This window comes from Arachis duranensis, chromosome 4 (genome assembly GCF_000817695.3).
Source record: "Arachis duranensis cultivar V14167 chromosome 4, aradu.V14167.gnm2.J7QH, whole genome shotgun sequence".
NCBI classification, from domain to species: domain Eukaryota; kingdom Viridiplantae; phylum Streptophyta; class Magnoliopsida; order Fabales; family Fabaceae; genus Arachis; species Arachis duranensis.
Window position 1 is genome coordinate 107,690,280 of NC_029775.3, and position 7,338 is coordinate 107,697,617.

At 34.4% G+C, this 7,338-nt stretch overlaps 1 long non-coding RNA gene across 1 annotated transcript; it reads right to left on the reverse strand.

Annotated features, from left to right (window-relative positions):
• Nucleotides 1-1,254: 1,254 nt before the first annotated feature.
• On the reverse strand, nt 1,255-1,825 carry LOC127746547 (uncharacterized). Its single transcript, XR_008008264.1, has 3 exons — nt 1,786-1,825; nt 1,558-1,661; nt 1,255-1,405 (listed from the first exon to the last, which is right to left on the reverse strand). It is a non-coding gene; the product is annotated as an uncharacterized LOC127746547 (long non-coding RNA).
• Nucleotides 1,826-7,338: the final 5,513 nt, after the last annotated feature.

Sequence of the window (7,338 nt, forward strand, 5' to 3'; positions counted from 1 at the left end):
TACCATCATTAATAGTTAATAGAAATCATCATTAATCTATAATATTTTTCATAAATAATATTTAAAAAATATGTATAAAAATTAATATTAAAATGTGTCATGTCAATGCCAAAAAATTAGAATTTTTTATTTAAACAAAATAAAAAATCTAATACTACATGAATTTCCTAAATTATTTTTTGATATATGAATCTCTTTTTTGATATATTTATATAAATCGTCTTAGCTAACTGAACTTTAGATTAATTAGTAAAAGATGATACGCTCGGACAATTTATACTTGAAATTCATTTTCGCAAAGCATGTAAATTGTCTCGGGATATTGAATGTTAAAAGATAGTATAATTTAACAACATTAGTTAGTCGAAATAACATACAGTTAAAATACAGTTAATTCAACAATATTAGGTTCTTACTGTCCACTTCTAAAACTATTGTTCTCTGATTTCAGCATGGATCTTCGTGTAATTCGGCCATGGGTTATCATACATGGACTTAATCACATTGGAGATCTATGTATATACATTGTTGTTTGGTGCAAACCTATCAATAAAAAATTTACGATTAGCAAACACATAAAAATACATAAATTTTAACAAATTCAAAATAGATTGTGGATAGAAGACATTAAAATAGTAGTCACGCCTGCATGTCATTAGGCAAAATTCTCATCTGTATGACGGACGATGGTGAAGGGACATCTGTCTGAGATACATTGGAGGAATCACCTACCGCGGTCTCTGTTGTTGGAATTGTAGGGGGCGAAGGGAGGGCGTAGCAGAATGAGCAACGTACACTACAAGAGACACGTCGAATAGCGGCGGTTTTTTTAGGAATTTGCGGCGCTTTTTAACCGCCGCGAAACGAAATTCCAGCGGTTCCACAAGCGTCGTTTATTAAGGGGTGGAGATTTGATTTTGCGACGGTTTTGAAAAACCGCTGGCACAACCGCTGCAAATCAGATAATTGATTTTGCGGTGGTTGCAAAACCGCCGCTATTTTGGCCAGTGGATTTAAAAAAAAAATCTGCGGCAGTTTTAAACTGCCACAGATTTGAGTGGGTTTTTGTTTATAGATACAGCTTCAGGAAGCTAATTGAGTATATAATGAGTTAACATTCAACTGAAGGAAACAAAAAGTGACACTCAAAAAACATAAATATCTCTATCATGAAAATATTCAGGTCAAGTATGAATAACACTAACATAACCGTGTAACTCACATCCAACATCCATCAAAACAAGATCTCCCTGTTTAATCTGCCAAATATGTGAGAAAAATTGAACAATAAAAAATAAATACTAGGAGATAGCATTTGGTGATGATAACTAAATTAAACTTTTGGTTATTTTCCAAATAGTTTATGACACTTGCATTCAGCCCACCACCAACGATAGGATTGAATCTGTTATGAAGTGCAATAAAGGACAAGAGAAAGCGTGCAATTAATCATTGATAAATGTGAAAGGTTCTTAAACTATCAATTAAAAACACAAAAGTAATCATAAATGAAAGAAATCCTTACGCAGTTAATTAATTCAATAGAGAGGCACTCACTCTATTCACTGTGCTCCTCTCATTCTGCATTCATATTCAACCTTTGCAGCTAGCATACTTTCCAAAGGGTATATTTTTGAATGCAGCATAGTCAACAAAAGGGCCTATTCAAGACAGATAAGAAATGTTCAAAGTATCAATATTTTAGTGCTTCAAAAGAGAAAGACTTAAGATAGTTAGTACTCCCAGTTCTCAAAGAGAGACTTGTGTACATCAGACAGATAGTACCTTTGAAGCTGTGCCTTGATAATGTCAACAAGATCTTGAGTTGTAACATTGAATAATAAGCAAATTTAGAAGCATAATCCATATATATAGCATAAATCAACAGCTCAAAATTGCATCAATTCCAAGAGCCTGTAGATTATCTGATCTGCATGTCTACTAAAATACCGCCCCTTTCCAACCATAACCAAAATACTAGTGTGATATCTATTAAACAAATCTCAATTCTTCTCAATTGAATCTCAAAAACTAACGATTCAAAATGCCACCTAGAGTAATTAATTACAAATACATGTAAAAAAAAGTGCAATACCATCTCAACAATTCAGTTGATACAGGAGAATATAAAATAGCAGGTATGTGCACAATAAGACTAAGCACTACACATGCATGTTATTCCATATTTTCATCCTACAAAGACTAAGCACTACACATGTATGTTATTCCATCACAGCCAAGCTCATATATGCAATTCCTCTTTTATGATTTTTACGTTAAAAAATAAAAAAAAGCTAACATGTCTAGTGAGACAAACATATATGCACAAATCTTTGTCAAAAACATAGACAGATAGAAAGATAGAACATGAAAAAGAACAACTTGAAGGTAAATGAAAAAAGAAGGGATAAAAATTGAAAAAAAAGTAGTTTTTCACTTAATAATGGCATAGGAGACAACAATTTAGCACCCTTAGGCCTACAAACATTCACACATTTTGAGAGTAACTACTATAAGAACATCATCAACAAAAAAGGGGTCTCCTTCATTCAGACTAAGAACTCTTCAATGGTGGATCCACTGATATTGACCAGTAGAAACTACTTCACATTTTGAAAGCATAAGATAACTAAGCATACATTAGTTAATATTTAGTACTTACAGCAATTAGAAGTCCTATCTCAACAGTGACAAAAAAACAACACCAAAGAATGCTCCCATTCAAGCAACAAAATCAAATTTATCAATCTTCCAAATCAAAATAGTTGCCTGATAGTCCACAAGGTTGATGACAGCAAAAATGATGATTGAAGAAAGAATGGCATTTGGAGTGTAACAGAAAAGGAGAGTGATGAATTCCAGGGTTAAGAACACAACTACAGACATCACAATATTAGATACTACAGTTTGACAACCAGCCATGAAATTCACTACTGACCTAGAGAAAGAACCTGAAAGCAACAGAAAGATTTATTAGAATGTTGCACTTCAATGATGAACCACAAAACAATACCATAAGATGATTATAATCCTTATTCTCTTTTATACTCCTTATTCTCTTTTATTTTGGCACTAGTAATATGATATCATTCCTTTACTAATAAAGTTGTACAACAGTTCCTCTTCGACTATAAGTTACCCTATGGCCAAATAGATGTATCATTGTATCAGGTATTCATACTCCATATAATTCAAAGTTTCAACCCTATTTTGATTTTAAAAAAATGACTACAAAATGTAGGTACAGGAAGACAACTTATTACTATACCATTCACCATTTCCTCTGGTGCTTTCATTGCCCCCTCATTCATTTCGGGTTTCTCTCCACCTTCTCAATCAAGACCTAATATGAGCCTCAAGCTCCACCTATTTAATGATCGATTAGGTTTTCTGCAATGTAAAAGAGATGCATTTGATTCAGTTGCAAGACAAATGTCCAGTGCAGATTTGACGTGAGAAGTAACAGGTGAATTTTTATGACAAGCAGCCTAAAAATCAATCTTAATACAAGAGAGAACAGATGTATGAAGTCCTTTAATACTATTTGAAGGAACTAAAGGATGCACTAAACGAAATAAATTACATGCACAAGTCTTCAGTAATAATATCAAAACATGCAATGTCATTTCATAAGGGATGTTCTGTCCTAAAATTATTAGATCAAATTTTTTGTACCTTTGCATGCTCCAAGTCTTTCAAAAGTAAAACTCCAGATCCTTCCCTCATGACAAATCCATCTCGGTTCTGGAATATCATAAATATCCTAATAAGAAAAACTGAATTTGCCATAGCTCATATCAATAGAAGACAAAATTTTTGTGATAAAAAAGAAAAGTTGTATCTGTGACCATTGAAATGTTAGTTTTTAATAAACTATTCTATTCAGATTACAAGAAAGGATACAAGACTTGCTCATCAAATCTCATTATGATTATAGTTGTATTGTTTCAAAACTAAAAAATGTTGAAAGATCAGTAATACAAAAATATGGTGAATAGCAGCAAGAATGAGCAGGATTTTTGTTGTATTACAATGTCCCAAGGGCGTAAAGCTTTGGTAGGGTCTGTATTCCTCTGTGATAGGGCTTTGCATGCCACAAAACCTCCCAACCTGTACCAATGATTAGTGGATTCATATCAGCTAGATTTATGGCACGATAACCTTATGCAGGTGAAAAAGAATCAATAGTGAATCATACCAATGGGTATAATAGTACCATCTGAACCACCACAAAGCATCACATCCTGTAAGAATATTTTCATATTAAATTTATCAATATATTTTGATGCAATGACTGTATCATTACACCAAATTATCTCTGAAAAAGAAAGTTAAATAAATAAATAAAAGTTATAATATTGGATACAAAAAATTCACCATCCTGAGAGTAATATTAAAGCATGAATACTTACAGCTTCACATCTTATGATGTGGTTTGCTGCATTCAATATACAAATGTCAAAATAAAAGCTTGGTATGAAACAAAACACCAATTTATGGTGTCCATGTAACAACAGACTAGATCCATCGCAAGTATGGAAGATCCAATATTTGTTGGTACACAAAAAGGATTCATCTTCTTCAAGAAATTAAAGTACTAAACAGGAATTAAACTTTCACAACTGCACTTATAAAATCCAAAATCTCAGAAATTAAAGTACTAAACAGGATTCATCTCATTGAAAATCCAAAATCTCTTTTCTGTGCTTTATCTTTGGCAAAATTTTATGAAAAACAATTTGCAAATCAAGGTTCAGGTTCATCAGGGACTTCAACAACAAACTGTTCAACAACAACCACTTTTGATTTTCATGTTCAGCCACAGCAACAACAAGAAGGCTCAACAAAATCTACAGAGCAAGCAGAATTTCAAATCTTAGATCTAGAAATCCAATCAAAATTTTAAGGTCCAGTTCCAGCATAATCAATCCCAATCTATGATATTACAACACATGCAATTCAACAAGTAGAAGATTTAGAAGCACATATAAAATTATCTACCGCGATGGCGTTGGACAGTGATGATGCTTATGGCACCACTCAGGGCAACGGAGATGGGGAACTCACGGCCAGAAGCGGCTCCGAGGATGGCGCCGTCGCGAAGGGGAAGGTAGAGGATGAGGATCTATTGGATCGGAAACCGACACCAAAGCTGCGTTGCTGGTTCACAGACGCAACGGTCGTAGGCGGACCAGCTGCGAGAAAGAACGCGACGAACGACGAAGTGGTAGCAAGCAGCATAGGGGACAATGCTGCCGTGAAGGGGAGACAAAGAGCGTTTGCGACCCTTGTTGATGGAGCAACGGTGGCGAACGCAGATCTTCGGGCAAGAGTGGCGATGATACGGAGGCCACCACCAAAGCCACCGCATATGAACTTGCAAGCGGCGGTCACGGGTGGAACGGCCGCTAGCGGCAATCGGTTCTTGGCTGTTAGGAGGGTCTCTCTTTGGCCTGAGGAGAAATTGAACGCAACTCCTTGTTGGATAATAGGAGACAAACGACAAAACACGAAGGGTGGTGGTGGGTTGAATTCAAGGTTTCAGAAATTGGGAAAAAATTGAATCAAAATGTTAATTTGGGAAAGGAAATTTTGGGCAAAATCAATCGATGAGTATTGTTCAAACCAAAATTCAGAAGGCATAGAGATGAAAATGATGCAAAATTAATTTATCAACAGCCACTAAAATTAAATTGGGATAAGGGAGAAGAACATACGAGATTGAGGGGAGAGGGGCCGATCTGCAACTCACAACAAGGCAAGGGGGGAAGGCTGCCGACGACGACACTGAGACGGATGGCTGGGGAGGACGTCGATGATAGGCGTCGTTTCTTTGCTGGGGTTCGCGTGCAAAAGGTGAAGCTTAATGGTTCCTATTAACTTTTGTTTTGGTATTTTAGCGAAACGAAACCCCTCTCCCCCACCCCCACACAAGGTTATTTGCTGCGGCTGGTACCCAAAACCGCCTCAAGTCAAATCAAATTAGAGCGGAGGTTATTTACGTAATAAGAACCGCACCAATTCAACCAATTTGCGGCAATTTGAGCAAATGCCGGCAATTTGTGGCTGCTAAGTTCCGTTTTTCTTGTAGTGGTAGTTGAAATTCGAAATCATGATGAACTGCTGGTCTGATGGACCCGCCTATGATGTCATAAGGGTCGATGGGGTAGTCGAGATATCGATAGAGGGCGATGACTGAGAAGTCCCTGGGTACCAGTAGTGGAAACCCTCCTTCCACCACAACCATGAGACCGACTCGTGACACTTCTGCTACCCGCCGTCATGTCTTCAAACAGAATACCAATTAACACTAATCAGCATATGTACAACACAAATCCTTCAACATTTATATTATTTCAAAAAAAAAATGATATAATATCTCCTAAAATTAGACATATATCCACCTTTATGATGTCCACAAATCTAACAAATCTCAATCTACAACATTTCCAATAGAATATATTAACTTGTTTATACTATTGTATAAATTTTGAGGCTAATACTAATTATTAACTAAAACACAAATTAGATATAAAGGTATATAATTGAGACTTGATGTACAAAAATATCAAACAACAAGAAATAATACAATCAAATATTCTTTGAACATTAATTTATACAAATCAGCATCAATGCATGACACAACGATCAGCAGCTCATTAATTGCAGAAATTCAATAAAAAATCAATCAATCTAGTCCAAACAAATTTAAATTCAAATTCAAAAAATTATAACAGTATGTTGAACTAAACCTGAATAATAAACACAAATAAACAATATTCAACAAAAATCCTATATTATAATAACAAATAAACAATATTTGACGGTAATGCATTGTGGGTCACTGAAACGTAGTGTTTTGTTAAACGTGTTTACCGTTAAAAAAATTCGATAATAAATCTGACGCTAAATTTCGCGCCTATCTTTCTAGTCTTTCCTTCAATTATTACCGACGAATTTACCGTCAAAAATGAAAATCCGCCGATAATACTTTGACATGACAGATTTGACACCAAAATTCTCAGTAAATTTACCGGTAAAATCACTGCTAATGTTTGTCGTTAAATCCGACCGTATTTAGCGTCTTTCTTATAATGCAATATCTACTTTTAAAATAGAAAATGCAAAAATTGTACTAAGAATTTAATTTTTTTATTTTAATTAGTTAGTTTATTGAAAAAAATACACAATTTATAATATAATTTTTCACTAACAAGTGCTCTTAAAACTTTGCTTAAAATTATTATTAAATTTTTTAATTTTTTAATAAATATATTACAAGTAAATTGAAATTTTTTTTTATTTTTTTATAATTTTCTTTTACTACCAAACAAATCT